General features: G+C 42.3%; 1 protein-coding gene across 5 annotated transcripts in view; it reads left to right on the top strand.

Annotated features, from left to right (window-relative positions):
• Sema5a (semaphorin 5A) overlaps positions 1–25104 on the top strand; it is a 483148-nt gene that overhangs the window by 39531 nt on the left and 418513 nt on the right. The gene's annotated exons all lie outside the window — the stretch shown is intronic.

Raw genomic sequence — 25104 nt, 5'->3', positions numbered from 1 at the left:
TTTGCTCTTCATTCTTAACATAGATCTGGCTAAAATCCCCCAACAGCAGCCATGCCACTGCCTCAACATTAGACTGCCTTGAAATTTCTTCTGAAAGATTAATTAGTCTGTCACCCTTAATCTCAGTCTCAGGCAAAGTCTCTGGGCATGAGCAAAATGCAGAAAAATTTTCTGCCAATGTATAATACACATTGTCTGGAGTCCAGCAGCCAATGCAATCCTTCTTCCTAGCAGAAATTTCCTGAGCCTAGTCTTTACCAAGAGGATTTCTATCAGCTTTCTGGTCTTCTGAGCTCTGACTAGAATTTCCCATCAAGCACAGGGAGAGGGATTCCCACTTTTCTTTTTCAGGTGGCATCTTCAGACCTTTCCTAATTCCTCCCCTTCCCACAAGCCAGTTCCAAAGGTACTTCTCTGGTACCAAATTCTGTCTTAGTTATTTTTCTCTCATTGCTGAGACGGAATACCTGACACCTAAAGTTAAAGGGGCAAAGGTTTATTTGGCTTACAGTTTGTAGAAGTTTCAGTCATCATTGGCTGGCTTCAAGGCAGGGTGACACCGCAGAGGAAAAACAGTTCATGGTGAGCAGAAGGTAGCAAAGCATTGGGGGAAGACCACAGCTTTTTCTATGCCTTAGGGCTCTTTCCAGGCTACTTAGGGCAGGCAGCACTCACACCCTTAATCCTAGTGCCCCTGATCTTACATTGCACCATATATTAGTCTCAGCGTCACACACTCTAGGTCCACCCACACTCCCCGAAAAAGCCCCACTGTGTGAGGCTTTGTGGGGACATCTGGACACAAGCCATAACACTTGTGTCTGAGGAGTTAACATAAATCTGCCCCAAATATTCTGCAACAGCTCTGATCTGAAGGTGTTATGAAGGCAGTGCAGAGCCCTGCTCCTTTTTGGCAAGAGTGAAAACTCCTTCTCTTCCTTCATGTAGGCCCAAGTGCTCTGTCATTACAGTGATAAAACACAATCACGGCCCATTGTGATGCAACGCCCCATGGAACTCACTGAAATCATTTTATTTCTAGGTAAATAGCACCTAAGCTACCTTCCTAATTTCACGCTTATCGAACAAGAATTGACATCCACTTGATTTTATTATGTTTTTGGTTGTCGCACTCTTAAGACCTGCTTTTAAGGAATACTCTCTAATGACTCAGCTGTGAAGGTTTCCTTGGCACGAGCACATGTTTGGGAATAGTTGTGGGGCTGGGCGGCCTGTGAGGAGTGCAGTGACCCTGAGGCAGCAGGTGGAGTTGGCTGTGGACCGGTGGGAATTGGTGGTGATTGTATCTGAAACCTACTGGATCTGCTGTGGTGGAAGCTCCCCTTTGCCTTCAGATCCCGTCACACAAGTAACAATTGCATAATTAAGCCACATGGAGATTTCACATCCTAGTCAGCCTTTTGCCCTTGCTGTGATGGTGCAGGAGCCCCAGGCCCTTACTTTTGACCTCTTCCTGTGGAGATCCACGAAGTTGCACAATAAATATGGCTTCTTCCTTAAGACGGATCTCCTGGCATTGTAACCCAAACTAAAGGTTTCCAAAGATCCCCATTATATTCATTATTTTTCCGTAACTTGGAAGTCAGTATAATTATCAGAGCTGTTTAACAGCCTAATAGAACATTAAGTATATATTAAAACATTTTATAGGAGCTAAATGTAGCTGTGTGAGCAAAATAAGAGATCAGCTTATTTTATTAGCTCCTAACCAATGGTTGGAGGTTAAAATAATATATGCAGTCTCTTAATAGAGTATCCCCTTACAGCTAAAGGAAACTTTTCCAATTAAGTCGGCTCTCATGTAATGCCAAATCAATCTTTGAATGAAGCTTAAATAATCTGGTTCCTTCTCTTATCTGTCTGGAGCCCTCATGTGAATTATCTGGTGGATGTATGAATATACGTGTACTTGAAAGCTTCACATGAGGCTGAAGTCCAGCAGTGAGGGTGCCATTCCCCTTGATTTCTCTCCTTGATTTTTATGTTTTTTTTTTTAACCCCCCTGGCATATTTCACCTGATTCTGTCCTTGGAGAATATGGATAATAGTTACTTGAGTGAGTGATAGTTAAACTAACAGGATGAGTTTCCGGTTGCTCATTTTGAGATTCTTCTTATTATTGATCACTGGAATTATTATGAACTGGGAAGTGAAAGACAATGGAGACACCAAGATACCAATTTATGAGCCAGCACTGTATTTCTCTGACAGCAGTTAGAAATAAGTCACCAGCTGAGCTTTAGCAGTCTGGACCTCCTCTTGGGAAAAGCTGCTAGCAGAGGGGATTGGGTGCATCTGCCAAGATTCAGCCTCTCCAGAGTGCTTTGGTCTCAAGGACTGGGGTGCTTTGGCTCCAGGTGCATCAGCTGCTCATCTTCCTGGAACAAGGAGAGCAAGGAACTCCTCCAAGTGCGTTAGAGAAATCAGATGTACTAGTGAAGGTTTAGTGACCTCTGCCATCTAATTATAAGAGTTCTGAGACAATCTGTGGACACAGTTCTGAGGGAAATATGAAGTTTTCTGTTCCCAAAACAACCAAGCTGTGTCTGAGATCACTCACTGGTAATTGGTGAAAATAACTAATGAAATGTGGGCTTGCATTGAAAGTTTGAGTCATAGATGTGAATTATGATTTTTAAAAAATTACACTAAATGGATTTTTTTGTGAGATAAACAAATCCTAAATGACCTTTCTGTTGGAAATGAAATGCTTTGCCTTTCATGAACTAATAAAACATGCAAAATCTAGGCTAGGAGGAAAAAACTGAGTGTTTCACATGTGTAATCCCTTCGATGTGAAATCAGTTCATCATTATTGGGGCAACACTAGATGCTTCCAGAAACTTCTCCACCAAGTTATTGCATTTTGTGTCCAAATAGAAGATAAATAGCATTCGGTTCAGGGTTCTGAATTTTGTTGCCATTTTTGGTCAGGAGAAATTACTAGGTGAAGAATTTCAATTTCAGTAGAAATACAGTTATGGGACCACTAGTGATGACTGGACCTCTGTTATGCCAGGCACAGGGATTATGACAACAGAGGGGAAAGTGGCAGCCTTTGGGGTAGATGATAGATTGAAAACGAGGATATGATATAAAAGGAACTGAGCACTTTGCCGCTCCTCATTCAGTAGATATCACGATGGACTCTGCCTATGTCATCAGCGTCAATGTGGTATCTCCGCTCCACGGTGGTTTCTTGTGTCCTGGCCCTAGGTTCCTTCTTGGCCCTCATTTTTGGGGTTCTTCCTTATCCCTGCTCTCCAGCCACACCCACAAATGTGCTCCTTCCTGAGGTTCCAGGCACGGCCTTGACATTACCCTTCCAATGCTCAGTGGTCCCCATGGCCGCCTTCCCTTCCAGGAGGGTCCACTTCAATGTCGCTACCTCCTGGGCAGCTTGATTGGCCACACTCTGCCCCTCACTGTGTCATGCTCTTCCTTCTGCACAGGGCTTGCTGCCACCTGCCATTACATCACAGAATTCTGCACTGACTGCTGTTGCCTCGGTCCCCTCCTGTGAACACATCCCTGGAGAATGGGGGCTTTGTCCTTCTCTCTCCTGCATCCTGGAGCTGGCCACAGTTTCTGCCAATAGCAGATGCTCACTATTTGCTAAACACTTTAATAGAAAGAATTGAGGTTGTGCATTTATGTTTTATCTGTTTCATAGCATTAATAAGGAGAAGACTGTCATTTATAATCTGTAAACAGTGAAAGATCATTAATTATACTGAAAAGAGTTAACGTCAGCTGTCATTGATTGAGCCCTTTCTCTGTGCTAGGCATTTAATGTCCTAAATGATACTAAGTGTTTGGTTAAAAAAAAAGAAAAGCTGCCTTTTTGTTTTTGTCCCATTACACCAAGCAGTTTATAGTGTGCCTGGTGTTTGGCTCCATGAGCTCCTCTATCCTTAGGGATGAAAGTGGTGTCCTTTTAAGAGTGGACTGCTATGCTGACATTTATTCAACCCCGGGTGTCCAAAGTGGAAGTGTTCAGGATGGTATTTAAAATACACAGAGATGTCCCTATGTGAATTCCTAACCATTCAAGGTCAGTGCCAACATATGGAGGCGTCTGCTCAGTAGCATATGGTGCTGGAATAGATATAGTTACTGTGGCCCACAGCTCCTGTTTGGCTCTAAACTCCACTTGCTGAGAGCTTTGTGTGGGAACAAGTCATCTCCAAGGACACTGGCTCTCGGGTAGACACAGGATTCTCCCAGCATCCTGCTTGGATACACAAGAAGTCACCTGGGCCTGGAGCCTGAAGCTCTTTTGGCTCCTTAATAGAGGTGCTCACTTCTGCTTTAGTCATGGTCCATGTACCTGTGGGAAGAGAGAGGGTCACAAAAATTTTTCTTTGTGGAGAGTGGAAATCTAAATGCTGGTTTTATGCATACCTCGTCAGCCAGCGCACAGGGCTTCACAGAGTGCTATGCTTTGGATCTGAAATGTACCCTCAAAAGGCTCATGAATCGGGGGCTTTGTCGCTAGTGCAGCAGTGTGCAAAGGTGAGGTTTTGGGCAGGTGATTGGCTCATGAGAGATCAGTCATCAATGGATCAATCAGTCAGTGAAGTTAGAATTTGATAGCCTCATTGGGAACAGAGGGAAACTTAGGAGGTGGAGCCCAGTGGAAGGGTGTAGGTCATGGGGGAGACCTCTTTGGGACTATATCTTATCATCAGCCCCTTTTCTGCTTCTCTCTCTCTCTCCTTCCTGGTTGCCATGAGGTGAGCAGCTCTCTTCCACCACACCCCTCTGCCACGATGTTTCGATATTTCTGCCTGACCACAGGTCTAAAAGCAATGGAGCCAGCTGGCCATGGACTGAACCCTCTGAGATCAGGAGCCAAACTAAATCTCCCGTCCTTTTAGTTGTTTTCTCAGATATTTTGTCAGGAACCTGACAGGTGCTCCCTCTCGCTTCTTGCCTCCTTTTGTTTAAATACTGGAGAGGCCTGAGCCTCCAAGTCGCTCTCTGACAGCCTTATTCCTGTTATTCATGTAGCCCGCACTCTGTGATTTTTAGGACTTGTACTGTACACAAAGCGTAGTGCACAGTGACCCCACGGTGACCCCATAAATCTTTCTGGAATGAAACTGTGACCCTGAGGCCTCAGGTTGAGAGTTCTCATGTGCCTTTGAGAGAGGACGCTGGGGACCACAGTACAGAGCAAACTATTGGTGCTGACACTTCCTGTCTTAGCTTTGCTTTGCCTCCTGCCCTCTCTCCTATCCCTTCCCTCGGTCTTCCCTTAATCAGAGTGACCTCTGCTTTCTCAGGCATCTTGTCCAATAGATTTCAAAGGCTCCTTCTTCTCCTTGAAGTTGAGGTCCGCAGTGCTAAGGCCTCTCTTCAGGATCCTGTTCTCTGGTTTCTCTGGGAGCATGCCAAGTAACAGGTGATGAGCGCAGCACATGTGACACCTGAGGAAGCCTGTGGAAACTCTAAGCCAGAGATGCAGGATGTTTAAGAGATACCCTGGCTGAAAAGGATGCCAGGCCAGCTCTCTCTCCAGCATGAGGTTGTGCTGGGCACTGTCAGCTTGCCATGGGTATCAGTTACTTCATTCACACAGGTGCAGATAGTGGCTGCACGGCCAGGCACTTGTACTCCGGACACCAAGTAGTGCCTCTGATGTGTGCGTGTATCACTGGGATGATGCTTTCTCCAGTGTAGGGGCATTTGGAGGATGTTGCAGGCTGCCTCTTTCTGCTTGTATGTAAATTCCAACTGTGCATGGAAATTATCCCTACCTTCCCCGTTAACTGCTCCAGGGAAATGCACTCTGCCCTCAAGGAAAAACGATCCATGGTTACAGGAATGTGTGTACATGTACACAGGAAGATGTTCCTTTCCTCTGTTCTTCAAGAGCCAATATCCTTTGGCTCTTTCTCCCATTCTGCCATTTTTATTTAAAAAATATTTCAGGACAAAGACTCAGAGTTGACTCAAAGTGGTTCTAATCAGATACCTGTTTGTTTTAGTTTCTGTGGTAGCTTTGATCATCTTTTTTTTTAAGAGTAGGAAAATTTATTGAGAGAGATAGCTCCGAGAGACAGGAGAGGACCCGAAAATGGGTTGCCAGTGAGCCCACTTCTCAGAGGAAATTTTATAATGCAAAACCACGAGGTGAGTGCGACATGAAAAAACATGTAAATATCTCAGTTCCATCTTATGTTTAGCAATTACAGTGGAACAACCTAGAAATTGAACAAGTTACATTTTCTATGGTGGATTAAGTTTTATTTTCCATTTGTAACTGTTGGGAAAATGTTAAGCTCTGTGCACTTGAAGACTCAGCAAGGTGGAGATCAGCCCAGTAACACCTGTGTTTTTGTCAGGCAGCAAGCCTTGGGTCCAGTGACCTTGGGGTGACCTTTGGAACTCTGGCCCTTTTCTTTTCTGCCCTGTCATCTTGGTGGGTGGCTTTTGTCTTCATCCTTGGCTATTAGGGGGTGAAATCCAACAGCTCCACCTCCAGCTGAGAGCAGCTGAGAGAGAGAAAGGATAGCAGTTCAGGGGCTCTGCAGAGCTCCCCCTTCCTCCTCTCTGGGAGAGAATATCAGCCCCCAGAGCAGAGTCTGCTCCAGGTCTCTGAACTCCACACACTGCTGACTTAGCTTTGGGATGGTCTCTGAGCCTCAGATCCTTTCTAAAATTCTGTGCATGGGGAAACATCAGAAGATTGTGTGTGCTCGTGTGTGTGTAGTTACTGGAGCATTTTATATACATACACAGCACACATCACACATTTGTTTTGCTGTTACTTTTTAAAGTGGAAAGAATTTATTGGCAATACAGGTTCTTTTGTCTTAGTCTTGTACATTGTAAAAATGTAAATATGCATAGATCTTAGTTTTCTGTTATATTAAAATTCGAATAAGAGGTTAAGGATTAAGCTATCATTTTGACCCAGTCATATAAAACTGCTGATGTATTTTGTGATTGAAGTATATTTTAATTAGAGAAAAGCAGTACTTTTCAGAATATTGTTGGTTTTTCCCATGGTCTTTGTAAAAATCATTATAAATGTCAAGAAAATCTAGGTAATAAACTCCAGTCCCATGCAGGGGGCATTATGTAAGGGTGTAGCTTTTTTTTTCTTAAAGGCAAGATTAGTTAATTCTTTCACTAGGGTATTAATTTAGTTTGATCTTTGATTCACAGTGTAGGTTCTGAAGAAGTTGATGAAAGTTTCCTAGACAGTGAAGGCCTGGTTGTAGAGGGGAGATGTTGGCAGGCTCCAGGGAGGTCAGAGCCTCAGGGGAAGTGGGGAGCCGCATCCTATGCATTTTCCTCTCTGGAACAGATGTGGCCTGGAGGAGGGCTGGGGACAGACCACACAGCCCGAGGCTCTGATAGGGGTCCCTGGAGAGCACACTATAGTGTGGGCTATGTTTATACCAAGAGGCCTTTCGATGTTGATCTGCAGTGCAGGTCGCACCAGGTCTTGTACTTTATCAGGATGCCACTCTGTGGACCTGGTGCTGGTCAGTGTGGATCTGCTCAGCGGAGGCCCTGGTGATGGAAGCGACTGATGCTTGGATGCGTTGGGAGAAAATGAGTGACTTTATTATAAGTTCTACTTCGATCAGAAATGCACACGCCAACAGCTACCTTGGGAAGCTTTGTTACTGTGTCTTTTGACTCCTCACACACGACTTAGGAGTTTTCTTGTCATGTGGAAAGACTGTGCCTCCATCAGCCCTGTGGGATGATATCTACCCCACCTTCATAGTCAGTATGTAGTGAATTTACAGATGAATGAGTCGGAACCATATGCAGCATTTAATAATGTGCTATAACAACATGAAAAGATATGAGCATTAATCAAACCTTCGTAAATGGTGCTGAATTGACTTAGGGGTTTACATCTGGCACTCTGTGGTCGGCCTGATGACAATAACTTAATGCCCTAGAACTGTGCTGCCATTCCTTAATTGCTGATGTCCTGTAGGGTGATAGAGAAGACACTAAAATATGAGCAACAGATGGCAGCTTGCTAATGGAGTTTTCCATCCTATTTATTTTCTTATTATTGTTTCTGTTTACTTATAAACACTTCTATACTTGTTTCAGGGTAGCACCAGCTTCAGACTGCTTTTTCTTCATTTTTTCCCCATAGTCTCTTGCCTCAGTTTCTTCTTGCTTCCTCACTGTGTGGAGGAGTTTCTGTGGTTGGCCATCCCTGTAGGCATGGATTTTGTTATTCGTGGATGGGATCGAGTGGGGCACAGCCTGGTTGGGACGCAGAAGGTGATGGCAGTGTCTGTGTACTGATGGCTATGGTGGTTATTCATCTGCTGTGGCTGTATTTTCCTCAGGTTTTTATTTTTATGTTTTTACGTGGTACTTGGGATTGCACCCAGGGCCTTCACACTACACTACATCCCCAGCCTTTAAAAATTTTTTTTTTTTTAATTTTGAGCTAGGGTCTCTCTAAAGTGCTAAATTGCCCAGGCTTTCTATCCTTCTGCTTCAGCCTCCCAGAGTGCTCGGATTACAGGTCTGCACCACCACTCCCAGCTTGTAGTTTCCTTATGTTAAGAAATAACAAAAAGTAGAAAGAACTGAAGTGTCCGTTTCTGGACTGCTACCTTTAATCCTGATTATGTTAACTGCATTCGAGTAAGAAATGCCTAGCAGATTAGAAAGCATGCTTCTGAGTGTGTCCTGGTAGGTCATGGAGGAATGACCTTGGGTATTGCTATATATGGTCCTTCGAATGCCTCTCTGGCACTGTTCCCCTGCTCTACTTCCCTGCAACCATGAACTGAGCAGCTTTGCCTTCCCATGCCCTTCCACCATGATGTTCCTGCCATGGAGCCAGCTGACCATGGGACTGAATCTCCCGAAACCATGAGCTGCATCTGTCCTCTCTTCCTTTAAGTCGTGGGTGGTGGGTATTGTGTCCCATGGACAGGAACACTGATGATACATGGACCATGAAGGTGCTGATTGCCAAGCTTCATGTGCCCCATCAGCTTGTCCATGGAGCCCACTCTGCATGTAAGGCTTCCTCTGCTGTTCAGAGGCTTAGAGGATGCTTCTCTGACATCACCCAGTTTGCATTTTAGTGGAAGATGACACATCCGAACAATTAGGCTGATGAAGTAAGTGCTTCCTTCTCCCTCAGACGCAGTGCATCTTTGTACTGTTGTCAAGAGTGCAGTTCCTGTGATCTGGAAGCCTTTGTCACCAGATGAACTCACCATTCCTGTCCATCCTCTACTTCATTCTTTATTTAGCTCTCAGTGACTTTTTTTTAATGTGGGAAAATCAACTTAGGTGAGAATGAAGAAAAAGAAAAACAAAATTATTTGATGTTTTCCCTTAAAGTCATTGTTTTCCATGTGCTCTATAACTGTTTGTGAAGCTTTGAAAACATAAACCCATGGCGTCTCCTGAAGGCATGTTGCTGGGGCAGCCAGCATGTTTAGAACCCGCCACTCCCACCTCCCCTGTTCCACCAGGTGGCACCACAAAAGGACAAGCACCTTCCTGTTACCCAGTGGGACTTCTCTACTGATATTTATACCAGTGCTTGGTGCTGACTCATTTAGTTGTGCATTATCATAATTGCAGCATGCGTATATTCTCATTACATTCCTTATAGCTTGCATAACTAATATATCTGTTTGATAGAACGAGTGATTGTTAATCCTATACATAGGAATTCCTATGTATTCCTATACATATTCCTATATATAGAATGAATGTTATTCCTATGATTGTTATTCTTATACACAGAATAAAATAAATATAGACAAGTCACATGCTCTTTCGAGTCCAACTCACCCCAAACCATGCTCACCAATGCTTTATATGCTCATGGTTCAAGTTCAACACCAGGTCTCCAGTTTTGCATCATAATTGCTCCAGGTGAGACAAGGTTATTGGGTCAGAGCTGGTCTTCATATTCCTTACATGACATTCCCATGGGAAACAAGCAGCTACAGAAGGTGTGTGCTGCTAGGTTGGGATATGAGGCTCCTTTATCATTCCATGCTCCTTTGCTTCCTGCCACCATTTTGTGGGTGAGAATCAGACCCCATGGGCCTATTGCCATGGACTGCAGTGCCAAGCACCTTCTGTCTGTTTGAGCTGAAGAATACCCGTGCCTTTGTCTTTTGGAACTGTCATGACTTCCAGAAATTTATATTAAAGTTTCTAAAATGTATTCCTGAATTGAAATAAAAATATTGCAGCGTTTGATATAATTTTCTCCAAAGAGCTAGACAGAGGGTAGCTCCTTTCCCTTACAGTGGCATTGCCAAGTTTTAGACTCTTTGGGTTTATTTATGATACTGATGCTCTCAAAAAATACATTGCCAGGGATGGATGCATTGCTATTCTACGAATTCTCTTGTACTATAGATAAAGAAAGCAGGCCTGAGTGTGGGCCCAGAATTTGTGCTCCGTGGGCAAGGATTGCATGCAACTTCAGGAATGGTTTTTCAATTGTAAATGAATGGATAAGGACTTACATCAGGGTTGTTTCCTATTAGCCCTCGTTAGTGGTGTCAGATGATAGAGGGAGTTTAGGTAGACCTGAGTGCCTGTGCAGAGAATCTTCCATCTGCCAGGCTGTGGAAGGAAACAGGAGCCCAGAGGTGGGCTAGGACCAGGCCAAACAGCACCTTCCTGAGCCTTCACCTCAGCCCCAGCCTAGCCCCTCCTCTGCTGTCCCAGCCCCTCACCCTCATCAGACCCAAGGGAATTGCTTCTAAAGCAGATCATGTGGCCTCTGCCCCCCATTTCCCTCCTACCCTCTGCCTGAGTCAATGTTGAGGAATCCAGGAAAAATGATCACCCCAGCCTGCATGAGAGATGGGAGCCCAAGGTGGGACAAACTTGGTGGCCGCTCCCCACTGCCCAGAACTTCCCAGGGGCAGGGTGGACACCAGGCCTCTCTCGTGGGTGCTGGTCCCACCAGACTTTGGGGAGAGCCTGAGTCTCCTCTTTCTCCCTGGACACTGGATGCACCAGCATCCTGCAGCCTCTGTCCCTGCCTCTCCTCCCACCCCTCAGGCCTCTCCATGGAGGGAAGAACCTTCCTAGGAGCCTCGGTCCCTGGGAACACATCCTTTCAACACTGTTGAACTTGTACAGTCTTGGGCTGGTCGGGACCAGTGGTGGGAGGAGCCATGTGAGTCCTGGCTTCTGTTGCTCCGTTCTGTCTTCTCCTGTCTGAGGACTTGGACCAAAGGAGGTGCCGTTGCACATCTGGCAGTTGGGAACCTCTTGGTGGTTCCCAGCTTGGTGGTGAAAAATGATCCTTCCTGGCCATCTTACTTACACAACTTTGAAAAATGAAACCAGTAGAAAATGTGCAATAGAAATAAAGGCACAGTAGTTATTCTCAATTGCTAAACAATTTTAAAATCAACTGTCATCTTTCAGTGGAAGAGAATAAAGGACCATTTCAATTCTGGAGTTTAAACGCAGTCTGGGCTTTGTAGTCTTATGCGATGGTCATTCAGGCATGGGAGAAGCTCAGGAAAAAGTTCATTATACTCACAGGGCCCAATGACGGGGCATGGTCCCCCAGGCAGACCCACAGTGGAAAGACAGCAGGCAGTGAGGAGTCGAAGACAGGAGCAGGGAGAGGTCCAGACCCAGACAGGGGTTTTTACGGGAATAGCAAGACAGGGCAGGGGGTGCCATTTAGAACTGCAGAGTTAGAGCAATTTGACAGGATGTGGGCTACAGGGGGACTCACTGGTGGTCTAGCCCTGGGGTGATAAAGGCAAAGGAATACGGTTCTTTGGGGTACAGGGCAGGCTGAGGAACAGGGATTTTGCGCCTCACCCAACCGAGTCTGGGCCCTTGGTTACTCTTAGGAATTGGTTGAGCCTAGGAAGGGGCATTCTCCACCCAACAAGCAGGGATCTGTAAGATGTCAAAGCATCATGATATGCAGGATGTTGAAAGGTATTTACCAGGCCACCCTTGCAAGCAGGGTCAGATGGATAGCACAGGGTTCACTTGGAGTGGTGCCTCCTATGTGTCTCCCTGTCCCTACATCATTAAACATCATGCACCATCTTGGAATACAACAGAGTGCCCCTGCCTCTGAGTGCTGGCCAGCCATCAGATGGTAAGTACCAGGGGACTGATGTGAAATGTGTCATTTTATTGAAAAATTGATGAAAGCACTTCAGCCTGGTGCTTAGGGGCAACAACTTCACTAGAAACCTTTGTTCTACCCCCAACTTGCTGTGTGACCTTGGGCATGATGCTCAGTGTTTCTTATTCCTCATCTGTAAAATAAGGGTAGTATGAGTACTTCCCCATAGGGCTTATGGGAGGAGGAACAGTCCCAGCCTGTGATGGGCTTAGAGGCCTCCTGTTTTAAAGTGTTGGCAAAACGTCTTTCCACAGCACTTGTTTCCAGAGTCTGCTGGGACCCTGGGCGTGAAGGCTCAGCTTTTGCAGGGTGTGCCCATGACTGAGACACATGAGTATCGGAAGCTCTGGGTAGTCTAGCATTACCACCGCAGCAATCTCTTAGGCCAGTGCATCCACACATGTGGAATCTATATTTGAAAGGATCACAGGAAGGCAGCAGGCAAAAAGAGGCCTCAGCTTTTTTCAAAAATAAAAAGATACCTGCTCATAATTTTTGAGGCAACATGAATGACAACTTGATGATACTTTTCTTCAGAAGCCACAGATGTTAAATATGCATAGACCAAGTTACCCTTGGAAGTTCATCTTTCTTCAGTGGTGAAAGCTGATTGTCTCCAATTTGTGGCTTCACCAGCTTTCAGATGTTTTCAAGAGAAGTATCTTGTTCCTCTAAGTATCCAGCACTCTAATCTGAAGAGAGAAAGAGGAGTGCTCCCACATGATACTGTCTTTAATAAGGCATTGCACTTGGAAGACCACATCAAATTAACCAATTTAAAAGATAAATATTGGATTCATATGCAAGGCTATTTTAAGGCCTTTTTATTCATGCATATTAAAACACAAATGAACAACGATTATCTCAAATGGCCTGCTCAGAGCTTTGTGAGCAGCAGGTTGTGTGTGTGGTTTTATGGGCCTTAAAGTATTCTCATAGACTTAGCTGAAAATTATAGAAATAGGAACCTAAAAATAAAAAAGCAAAGAAGGCAATTCTTCTGAAGTCCCAGTCCCAGCCTCCTTTAGGTAACTGATTGAGTACTTAAGGATGATGAGTTTTCTCACAAGCGCAAGGTCCTGAGTTCAATCCCCAGTACCAAAAAAAAAAAAAAAAAAAGACGATGAGTTTTGATCGACTTTACTACTGGGTGACGGAACAAAGTGGACAGGACATGTGTGTTAAAGTCCAGCAACTCTGAATTTCAAATTTTGATCCTGCTGCTTACTAGCTGGGTTAGATTGGACATGCTTTTCTGCTCTAAAAAGTGGATGTGGTCATAATTCTTTTTGCTATAGTCAGTGTAATTCCATGGTTCGTGTCTGCTACCCTAAAACACTTTCATGGCTTTTATAGACTGTTCTAGATAGAAATTTCTAATGCTTCCTTATTAAATAAACTTCAATTAGTGTATTTCCGTAAGCTTCATTGGAAGTGCATTTTATCAGGGTATGGACGTACTCGGAAGTTCGTTCATGAAACGTTGAGTGCCCACTTCCTACCAGGCATGCTGAGGTACAACAGTGAGAGACATCTCTGTCTTAGGAAGCTTTCATTCTTGTGTATGTGGATGGCAAGGGGAGATCAGCAATGAGAAAACAAACAAATATTCCCTCCATTACATGGGAGCACATCCTACAAAGGAGAATTAGGCAGGCTGAGTTAGGGCTCCCTCTCCTGCGCCCCCTTCCCCTCCCTGTCACTGATAATACTCTGTGCTCCAAATGCTCCTGTCATTGAGGTGAGAACTGCCATACAGTTGGGAGGGAGGGTTTCATTAAGTGAATTCTGAGTGTTGGTGGAAGACAGTACTTCCATTTTTTTCAGTTGAGAGTAATCACAGTTTATGTTTGTCTCCTCTGGGATTTATTAGGGTTTCCTGTTTGGCATCTATTACCCAAAATTCTATCTTTTGCCTTTAATAATGTAAATGGAAAAATAGTGGAGCCAGTGTGGGCTTCACATGGAGTTTACTTTGAGCACAATGATAGATTTGCTTTCATTAGCTAAGAATATCACGGAAGTAATCTTGTAGCTCTTATTTACATACTTTCTCCTCAAACCTTCTCTAACAAATTTGGTATGGTTTGAAATCTGGAAAAATTTTCATATTGACCAGGTGTTAGGTGATTTCAAGGAGGCAAGGAAGTGACACATTGGGATTAGGCCGGACAGTCCCTGCTTTGGGTCACTCAACACGCAGAACCTATTTGTTCTCTGGCCTCAGTGTTGGGTGGTGAATGGTTTGTACTGGGCAGGCTCCAGCCCTCAGGGCTCCAGACCTGAGACATAACTGGAGCAACCCTTTGTTCTTCCCTTGAGGACACTCACAGATGGCACTCTGAGGAGCTGTGGGTCAGGATTATTTTTTTAAGCAAGGGAAACTAAAGGATGCCAGAGGACACCCTGAGGTGCTCTCTGTTGAAACCAGTAGAATTTCCTAGAAAACTCCCCAAACTTCAAGACAGACAAGTCAGTTCACTGGCCTCTCCCATTTTTTTATACAAAGTCCTCCTCCAAACTGGATAGATTTCTCTAGTATTAAAATTTGTACTTTTGTTTATAAATTAGCACATTTGTGAAGAATTCCTTTAAAACTAGTTTTTCAGCTCTAGCATTTTGGTTTGAAAACAAAGAATGATTTGAAAATACTCATATTATTTCATTTTGAAGTAACAATAGGAATGTGAAAAATGAATACCATGGAGAATGAAGCCCAATGTTTTTGTCCACTAGTGGGTTACTGTGTACTTTATCTATACAAAATACTGCTGGGCCCTAAAGAAGGAATAAATGATGTTTTAATTTTCAATTTCTTCTCTCTTTTAAATAATTTGACATCCTTTAGCAAGCATTGTATGTTAAAACTGCTTACTGATATCAAAGAAAAGTAAATTCTCAGACACATTAGACAGTCCAGTTGTTAGAGAACTGAGTAGATTAGAGTCTAAGTACTCTGACCATTCCAGCCACCCATGTGGATATGAGGCCAATTTGCTGGTCTTGTACTTAGCTTCTGTGAATAGCAAGTGTTGGCTAAAGGGGTTCTTCAATCACTGTTAAAAACTAAAGGATTTGAAATTTTGCCTCACTCAGAAGCTAGCAGTTAGCTTGCCACAATTTCACGGATATGGACAGAAGACCCATGATTCTTGCATCAGAGACAGGAAGTTTTGTCGCTCAAGGTGCAACAAGTGGCATGAGCTTCATGCTTGTGTGGGCTCCTATTATCCCCATGTGTCCCCCCAGAGGGGTCCAGGGGGGCACTGCACACAGTGGGTACGCATCACAATGTATAGAGGAGCCCCAGTCTCAAGGACCTGTCTATAAGAATGGCTGCAGACAAACTCAAACTCCCCCCTTGTCTGCCCCAGAGTGAGTGAGACCCGATCTCTGTTATCTGAGACAGATTGGCCCTTTGCACTCCAGGGAGGCTCCATCCATATGGTCTAAGACTGTTTGCTCAGACAGTCAAGACAAAGGCCGTGGGGGCCTCTGCTCAGTGCAAGAAATGCTGACATAGTCTCTGATAACAACATACACAGAGGTGTTGACCTCTGCTCCTGGGAGCTGAAGATCTGTGACTTCATTCCTTTTTGCCCTAATCCCACCAATGATCCTCACTAAACATTTACAAGTTGCTTCTTTCTCTTCTTCCCACGTAGCACACTATTCTTTCCTTGCCCCCACCCTGAATCAAGTATGCCTTTATTCTTCACACCAATTAATGATTTTTTCTGATTTCTCTCTTAAAACATAAATATCCCATGGACATTCATGTCCAATATCTAGTACCTTTCTTACGACTGAGTGGCCTCTAGGGATAAACTATGTTAAAAGAATTGGTGAGTAAATGTTTTCTTGATTTTTAGTAGTGAAAACAAAAATTTTAGAATATTTGCTGTTTAAGTATATTATTGATTCTAACAATAAGGCAGGAATATAAACAGAAAGTTATTCTAAACACTTGCAAATGTATGTCAACCAGAAAACCTAGCTAGATTTGGTTAGGTTTAAGAAAGAGTTTGATTTTTTCTATCCTTTAAATTCTTATCCAAATCGCTCATGTCACATGGCTCTTCCCACTCCTAGAAGATTGTGTAGTCTGAGACCACCAGCCTTCTTCCTGTTGGTGGCAGAGAGGGCAAGAGAGTTGCCACAGGTGCTGCTGGCTAATGAGCTTATCCAGCAATGCAAAAGGCAAACACCTTTGAAGCTGTTTCTCTCCTGCCTTACTGATGTACCTGTGGTACCCAAGCGAGTCAGGCAAGGACTAAGTGCTTTCTTTCAATTCATACATCACCTGCTTCTGCACTTGACATTTCAAATGCATTCCTCCTACTTTTACTCTGAGAATAAATTCTCAGCCCAAACTGTAAATATATGCTCGGAAAAATCTTTGCAACATGAACACTGAATATTTATATTGCCAAGTTGGAAAGTTTTAGTAAAAAATAATTATTACATTCCAATTAACAAAAAAAATCACTTATCTTCTATTAACTGATGAACAGATTATATTTAGAAGTACAAACTATGGTAATTACATTCAATATTTGTTACCTAGTTTTTAATAATAACAGGTCAGGTAAGAAAGACAAATGTCTAGGCTGGTTTATTATTTACCCAATACTATCTGCTTTCATATATATATAAATATTGCTCTGTTAAGAACTAGTTGGGAAAGCCGTGATTATCTTTAGAGTGTTTGGGGTTGGGGGGTCGTCTTCCCCCTTCCTCCTTGTTGAGTTTCCCTGTTCCGTCCTGTTGGGTGTCCCTTGCCTCACTGTGCTATTGGTGATTTGCTGGAAAAGTCCTGACTCCTCTTCAGCTCAGTCCTGTTCCTTCAGACTCCAGTACTAACCTCGGGCTCTGATACAAAGTAGAGATTCAAGAAATGCACATTTCACCAGATTCTATTTCTAGGTACAGTTTCTCCTGCATATTACCAAGGACAGAGTCTTCTTGCATGATGGGATTCGGAAATGAGAGGCACAGCCTTGCCTAGAAGTGGCTCCTTGTCTTACTCTGAACCATCTTCTTGCTTATTTACCTGCTCACTCTGCCAGGATCAGACTTGTGTGGGTTCTTACTGACCCACTGCTGTGCTTGCCCATACCCCTTGCTGATTATAATCCCTGGTTGGTTCTTCTTCATCTTAGTGGAAATGCAGTGAAGTCTTGTGGTTTAGAAGGAACACAGATTTTTGTTTTACCTAAAATAATGGCAATCTCAAAGGTGGAAAAACACAACTTAAAAACTTTGGAATATCATACAACTACTTTGGTTTTGAAATGGATTTGTGTACATTTGTACAAATATTGCTGTTTTTCTGAAATTACCAGTTTTAACTTCAAAGTGAGTATTTTAATATATATGGCCAGTTCATGAGAATTTTACAATTAAAAATGTCAAAGGTGCATTCGTTATTTCTTAGAAACATGCACATTTTAGCCAACATTTTGGAAAGTGTAGCTTTTTCTGTGTGAATCCATGCTACTTTTAATATGCTGAAGTAAAGAACCAAATACTTGTCTGAGGGATATGTCTTGCTTAATGTTAAATCTATTCCATAACATTTATTATTTACTGGCTGCAAACAAGAAGGTGTTATAAACTTTATGTGTTCTCTTCTACAATATGGTACTCATAATCTTACACAAAATCAAAAGTTAGGAAGATCAAGAATTTCTTTTTACAAGCTCTGAAGTGCTCTGTGTCTGTGAGGTTAGTAAGGGGACTTTGAAGAAGAAGGAATGGCAAAAGCTGATTCATTAATGATGTGCTACATCAGAAGGTCAGGGCTGGGGGAAAGATTGATTAGAGCTAGGGGAGGGCTGATTAGAGCTAGGGCAGTGTTGATTAAAAAGGGCGAGGTCAAGGTGAGGCAGAATTGACCTGTCAGTAACATGAGTCCTGAATATTCTTTTTTTTTGTATTAAATTCTTTTATTGGTACATTGTAGGTATACAACACAATTACATTTCTCATTGGGAATTGTACCTTTATATAATGCATCTTGGTTCTTATTTTTTCCCCATTCCTAGCCCTCCCTTCACGCCCTCCACCCTTCCCTATTTACAAAGACTTTATTTCCATTTTTTCCATTTCTCAGCATTTTTCTTTTCCCTCTTTCCTTTCCCCTGCCCCTCCCACTACCCCTACCCCTTTGGACCTTTTCTTCCTATTTTGCATTATCGATTATTCATTCTAATCATTGGTACATTTTAGGTATACAATATAATGATATTCATCATTGGAAATTTGCACCTTTACATAATCTCTCTTGGTTCTTATTTTTAACCCTTGCCCAGCCCTCCCTTCAACCCCTCCATTTCTCCCTATTTACAAAGATTTTGTTCCTATTTTCCATTTTCTCATATTAATCCCAATCCCTTCTATCCTTTCCCCTAGCCCTCCCACTTCCTTCCCCTTTGCCCCTTTTCTTCCTATTTCATATTACCTATTATACATTTTAGTCCTTATTTACACTTTCACTTTCTCACACCAGAAAACTATTCAGTATTTATTCATGTGTGTTCTATTTATTTCACTTAAGAGTATCACCTCAATGTGCATCCACTTAGCCATAAATGTCTCTAACTTCTCATTTTTGATGGCCGAGTAGTACTCCATTTTATTAAAAAACCACATTTTCTTTATCCAGTCTCCAGTTGATGGGCATTTGGGCTGTTTCCAAGTTTTAGCTATAACAAACTGTGCTGCTATGAACATGGGTGCACATATATCACTGTGGTATGATTCTTTTAATTCTTTTGGGAAGATCCCCAGCAGTGGAATAGTGGTGTCAAATGGGACTTCCAGTCCTAGTTCTTTGAGGTATCTCCATACTGATTTCCACAGTGGTTGCATCAGTCTACACTCACACCATCAGTGGAGCAGGCAGGGTTCCTCTTTCCCCACAGCCCTGCCAGCATTTGTTATTGGTGGATTTCATGATAGCAGCCATTCTTTCTGGAGTGAAGTGGAAGGAATCTCAGCATTGTTTTCATTTGCATCTCTCAAATGACCAGTGATGTTGAACATTTTTTCATGTATTTATTTGCTATTTCTACTTCTTTGTCTGAGAAATGTCTGTTCATTTCAGATGCCCATTTTTGGATTGGGTCTTTAAATTTGGGAGGTCTGATCTTTTTAAGTTCTTTATAGATTCGAGATAGTAGACCTTTGTCTGAGGAAGAGCACATGAAGATTTTTTCCCACATTGTGGGTTGTCTCTTCACACTACTGGTGGTTTCTCTTGCTGTGCAGAAGCCTTTCAATAAGAAGAGATCCCACTTGTTGATTGTTTGTGCTAGTTCATGTGCAACTGAGGTTTTGTTCATAAAATCTTTTCCTACACCATTGTCTTCAAGGGTTCTACCTAACCTCTGTTGCAACTGGTTCAGATTTTCTATTTTAATATTTAGATCTTCAATCCATTTTGATTTTAGTTTAGTGCATGGTGAGGGATACAGGTCTAGTTTTAATCTTTGGCAAGTTGAAGCCCAATTTTTCCAGCACCATTTATTAAAGAGGCTATCTTTCCTCCAGTGAGGGTGTTTGGCTTCTTTAACGAAGATGAGATGGCTGAGTGTGTCTGGCGTTGTTTCTGCATCTTCTAATCTGTTCCACTGGTCCTGAAGTCTGTTTCTTTCCCAGTACTATGCTGTTTTTCTCACAGTAGCTTTGTAGTATAGTTGGAGGTTGGGAATTGTGATACCCCCTGCCATGTCTCTGTTACCTAGAATTGCTTTTGCTATTCTGGGTCTCTTCTTGTACCAAATGAATTTTTGGATTGTTTTCTCGAGGTCTATGAAGTATGCTGCTGGGATCTCAATTGGAATTGCATTAAATCTATATAGCAGCTTTGGAAGTATGGCCATTTTCACGATATTAATCCTTCCTACCCAGGAGCAGGGGATGTCTGTCCATTTTCTGATATCATCTTCAGTCTCTCTTTTCAGAGTGCCATAGTTTTCAGAGAAGAGGTCTTTGATTTTTTTCATTAGGTTGATTCCTAGATATTTCAGTTTTTTTGGATGCTATCATGAAAGGAATTATTTGCCATGTTTCTGTCTCAGTGAGTCTGTCATTTGTGTAGAGGAAAGCTATTGATTTTTGTGTGTGGACCTTATAACCAGCTACTTGACTGAATTTGGTTATTAAGTCTAGAAGACTTTTGGTGGAGTTCTTGGGGTCTTCTATATAGAGTATCATGTCATCTGCAAATAATGACAATTTGACTTCTTCATTTCCTATCTTTATTCCTTTTATTTCTTTCTCTTGTCTAATTGCCGAGGCTAATGTTTCCAGAACTATATTGAACAGAGTGGTGATAGTGAACATCCTTGTCTTGTTCCTGATTTTAGTGGGGAGGATTTCAGTTTTTGACCATTTAGTATGATATTGGCTGTTGGTTTTTCATAGATGGCTTCTATCAGTTTGAGGTAGAGACCATCTATTCCAATTTGTTGTGGGGTTTTTATCATAAATGTATGTTGGATTTTGTCAAATGCTTTTTCTGTGTCTATGGAGATAATCATATGGTTTTTGTCCTTGGCTGTATTGATATAGTGTATTACATTGATTGATTTGTGTATATTGAACCATCCCTGCATCCCTGGGATGAATGCCACTTGATCAGGGTGTATGATCTTCTTGATGATCTTCTGCATTCTGTTTGCCAGTATCTTATTAAGGATTTTTGCAGCTATGTTCATTAGTGAGATTGGCCTATAGTTCTCTTTTTCAGTTGGGTCTTTCTCTGCTTTGGGGATCAAGGTGATGCTTGCTTCCAGGAATGAATTTGGGAGTATTGCTTCCCTTTCAATTTCATTGAAGAGTTTCAACAGTAGTGGCAGCAGCTCCTCTCTAAATGTCTTGTAGAATTTAGCAGTGAAGCCATCAGGGCCTGGGCTTTTCTTAGTTGATAAGTTTTTAATTACATTTTCAATTTCATTGGTTGATATTGGGTTGCTCAGAATTTTTAGGTCTTCTTCGTTCAACTTTGTTAATTCATATGTATCTAGGAATCTGTCTATTTCTTCTGTGTTGTCCATCTTATTGGTGTATAGCTTCTGGTAGTAGGTATTGATGATCCTCTGGATTTCTGCTGGGTTTGTTGTAATTTCACCCTTTTCATTCCTAATTGCATGGACTTTCCGTTTTCTGACAAGGTTGGCTAAAGGTTTGTTAATTTTGTTGACTCTTTCGAGGAACCAACTCTTGACTTCATTGATTTTTTTTATATCGTTCTCTTAGTCTCCATTGCATTGATTTCTCCTCTGATCTTTATAATTTCCTCCCTTGTATGAGCTTTGGGGTTGTCCTGCTCTTCTTTTTCTAGAAGCTTGAGGTGCAGCATCAGGTTGTTTAATTGGGCTCATTCTGTTTTCCTAATACACGTATTCACTGCTATGAATTTCCCTTGTAAGACTGCTTTCATTGTGTCCCATAGATTCCTGTATGTTGTATTGTCATTGTCATTTAATTGGAGGAACTGTCCAATTTCTTCTTTAATTTCCTCTGTGACCCATTGGTTATTTAGAAGTGTGTTGTTCAATTTCCACGTGTTTATGAAATTTTTTGAGTTTCTTTTGTTATGGATCTCCAATTTCATCACACTATGGTCTGATAATATACAGGGGATAACTTCAGTTACTTTGCACTTAAATATGTTCTATGTGTGAGTATGTGGTCTGTTTTGGAGAATGACCCATGTGCAGCTGAGAAGAATGTGTATCCTGATTTTGTGGGGTGGAAGACTCTGTAAACATCTGTTAAGTTCATTTGTTCAAGAGCTCGATTGAGTTCTAGTATTTCATTACTTATTTTTCGTCTAGTTGATCTATCTGTGACAGTCGGGTGTTGAGGTCCCCCACTGCAATTGTATTAGTGCATATATGACTTTTCATGTCCATTAGTATTTGTTTTATATAGTTGGGTGCACTAGTGTTTGTTGCATAGATATTTATGATCGTCATCTCTTCCTCTTGGATTGTTCCCTTTACAAGGATGTAGTGTCCTTCTTCATCTCTCTTAATCAGTATTGGTTTGAAATCTACTTGATCTGCAAAGAGGATAGCTATTCCTGCTTTTTTTTGGGTTCCTGTCACATGGAGTATTGTTTTCCACCCTTTAACTTTCAGTCTATGAGTTTCCTTTTGAATTAAGTGTGTTTCTTGTATGCAGCATATTGTTGGATTTTGCTTCTTGACCCATTCTGCCAGTCTATTTCTTTTGATTGGTGAATTGAGACCATTAATGTTGATGGTTATAACTGAAACATATTGACTTGTCATTGCCATGACTTTTTCTTTTTGTTGGGTTCTCCCCCTTTTCATTTAATTTCTTGTCATGCCAGATGGGTTCATTCTGCTTTGCTTCCTGGGGTTATGATCCTCAATGTCACTTCCTAGGATATTGTGTAAAATTCTTTGGAGTGCTGGTTTGGTATTCACAAAATTCCTCAGGTGCTCTTTGTCATGAAAGTATCTTATTTCTCCATCCATTTTGAAAGATAGTTTTGCAGGGTACATCAGTCTGGGTTGGAGGCTGTTTTCTTTTAGGGCTTGGAATATGTCACTCCAAGCTCTTCTTGCCTTGATGGTTTGTGTCGAGAAGTCTGCTGTGATTCTGACGGGCTTTTCTTTGTATGTGATTTGTTTCTTTTCTCTAACTGCTTGTAGAACTTTGTTCTTCTGTTGTGTTTCTGGAATCTTAACAATTATATGCCTATGTGTAGATTTATTTTGATCAAGGCTATTTGGAGTCCTATATGCCTCACTTATCTGTATGTCAAGCTCTTTTCCCCTGCTTGGGAAGTTTTCTGCCATTATTTCTGTGAAGAGATTTTTTATGTCATCTCCACTCTCTCCTGTTTGTTCATTGACTCCAATCAGTCTTATGTTATTCTTCTTTGCATCATCTAGGAGCTGCTGGATTGATTTCTCATGTTCCCTGATAATTTTGAAGCAATTTTTCTTTTCCTGGTCACTAATTGCAATCTTATCTTCTATATCTGAAATTCTGTCCTCACATTGGCTCATTCTGCTGTGTAGACTTTCAATGGAGTTTTTCATGTCCTGGAAATCTATTTGCATCTGTTTTATGGCTTCCATTTTTTTCTTATGTTGGGATTCCATGATGTTCCTGAGCTCTTCTCTAGATTTATTAATCATGTCTTGCACTAGGGGCACAATTTCTCCTGTTATCTGACAAATTATTTCTGATTTCCTTTTTTCCAGATACCCTTTTGTTGCCAGTTCAGTGGGTCCAGGTGTTTGAGTATCAGAGTGTTCCATCTCATTTGCCTTTGGGGTTGCTGTAGGTGATCTGGAAGTCTGGTTTTGAGACTTATTTACATGTTTTCTCATTTTGACTGCGGCGGGGGCTGTTAGTGCCTGCACAGATTACCTCCTCTGAGCTGGGTGAGGTGGGACAGGGGCCAGGAGCAGGGGTGGGGATGGTGACCCAAAAGCCCTTTCCTGTGGGCTGGGAGCAGCGGGAGGGATGGTGCCTTGGAAGCCCCTTCCTCTGGACCAGGAGCAGTGGGAAGGCGGCTCAGAAGCCCCTACCATTGGGGCCGGGAGCAGCGGGACTCAGTACCTTGGTCTGGTGGTCTGGTGTCCTCTGCGTCTTTGTAGTGTGGAACCAGGTGGCTGCCTGTCTGCAGCGGGGTGATTCGGTGTCTTCTGGGCGCCTTGGGACCTCGGTAGGGCATGTACAGACCTGCCTGTATGCAGTGGGCTGATTCGGCCTGTTCTGTGTGACTCAGAGTCCTGAATATTCTAATCATCCAGTGTCTGATCTTTGGAAACTCACGAGGAAAACAGAGAGAGTATATTCAAAAGAGGAAGTAGATTTGCTTTGTTCATTAATATGTTCACACAGGGGGCGTAATTTGTATGTCTCACTGATGGGCAGGTCCGAATCACCTGTGGGACCTGCATGATTGTCCCATTGGGTGGCATGGGACAGTCCCATCAGGTTTTACAAGGCCCCTGATGGGACAGTGTCTCCAGTGGTACAAGCCACCAGATAGGACAGTCGTCAGGTACTGCCAGTGTCCAAGCTGCTGGGAACAAGCTAACACCTAGTCAGCTTTAGAAGGGATATTGCACTGCCTTAAAAATTCTTTTTCTGTGATTGTCTTGAGATTAAAAGATTAACTTTGTCTTATAATTTTTGTTTGCTCCCGTAAATAGGCTCCTTGAGGTTGGGATCTGCATACGGAATGTCCGTTATTTATTATTGTTCCCATAACACCTGGCTAATTATGCAGAAAGAAAGAGCACTATGGATAGATGCTAACTTGACTTGGTTTTACTAAAAAGGGATAACTAAGCCAGTCTTTATGGAGAATGTTGAAAATACTAATGCAAAAAAAGTCCATTCACTTAAAAAGTATATCTTTAAAACTGTAAAAGTGTATTTTTAAAAATAAGAACAGTATTTAGCACTTGCTAGGAATACATTCTACTCATTTTGGCTATAGTAATCTTTCACCTGTTGCTTTGAAACTGGAAATTTTAGGAGATGAAATAAAATAGATAATTTGTTGGCTAACTGCTAGAAAACATTTTTTCAAAAATTTCCTCTTCAATAAAGGTCACTTCTGAGTGGCTGCTGGTGTGTCATTTAGTGGCACTGGCATCTTGCTGGTACCACATCAAAAGCACCCTCCAGTTGACCCTTTGTGTCTATGGGTTCAACATCCTGGGATTCAACCAACTGCAGATTGAAACCATTTGGAGAAAAATTGCATCTGTAGTGCTTCTGTCAGCAACACAGTACAACTATTGACATAGCCTTTACACTGCATTAGGCATTATGAGTCAACTGGAGATGATCCAGGACAATGGACCCTTGACTTATGAACTCAATTTCAATTTGTTCCTGAGGGCTGGTTGTAACTCAAGTTGATCAATTGATGGCTCTGG

Source organism: Heterocephalus glaber, unplaced genomic scaffold (genome assembly GCF_053883595.1).
Source record: "Heterocephalus glaber isolate CG9 unplaced genomic scaffold, H.glaber_assembly_v1.0 deba00001537, whole genome shotgun sequence".
Classification (NCBI taxonomy): Eukaryota; Metazoa; Chordata; class Mammalia; order Rodentia; family Bathyergidae; genus Heterocephalus; species Heterocephalus glaber.
The sequence above is the reverse complement of the archived record's forward strand: the minus strand, read 5'-3'. Positions and strand labels throughout refer to the sequence as shown.